This window comes from Lepus europaeus, chromosome 5 (genome assembly GCF_033115175.1).
Source record: "Lepus europaeus isolate LE1 chromosome 5, mLepTim1.pri, whole genome shotgun sequence".
NCBI lineage: Eukaryota > Metazoa > Chordata > Mammalia > Lagomorpha > Leporidae > Lepus > Lepus europaeus.
Genome location: NC_084831.1, coordinates 106,266,465 through 106,267,174, shown reverse-complemented (window position 1 = coordinate 106,267,174; position 710 = coordinate 106,266,465).

Sequence of the window (710 nt, the reverse complement as noted above, 5' to 3'; positions counted from 1 at the left end):
CCTGGATTGAGTTCTGGGCTCCTGGCTTCAGCTTAACCCAGCCTTTGCGGTTGCAGGCTTTAGAGGGGGGTGGGTGGGTTGAGCCAGTCTCTGTTTATTTCTCTTTCTCTTTCTCTCTCAAAAAATAAATTAAAAAAATTTAAAAAGGTCGTTGAAAAGTTTGGCCCCCTTTAGGTAGCAGCAGAAACATGAATATGAAGGCTTTTGCTGTAAGGAAGCCAACCCTGGGGAACACAGGGGACAGCATCGTAGAATTAGAGGGACACGAGGTGTTTGTGTGTGTTCCTTGTCCAATATGCGGTCTTGTCTGAACTGTATCCACAGTGGCACTCCCTGTGAACGCAGCACCCACCCTGGGGTCAGGCATACAGTAGGTGCTTACTGAATGTTGAATGATTAGATAATGAGTCAGTGAGCAAGCCCGCTGGGAGGAGGCTGAGCTGTCTCCCAAGCTGCCTGCAGAGAACGTGGCTGCTCTCCTGAGCCGTGGCTGGCCAGCGGGGCCCTGTCTGCCTTCCCTGGAGTCAGCCAGTGAGCGATGGGGGGGCATTAGGAGGCAGCTGCTCGCAGAGCATCCCGGCTGGTCGTCCTGGACGTGGACTAGCAGCTGGAGGACCGTCTGGGCCTGCTCGGGTTGTGCACTAGACCAGGAGTCGCCGACTCTCTCTAAAGGGCGGTGTAGCAAATATTTCAGGACCCGTGGGCCACGC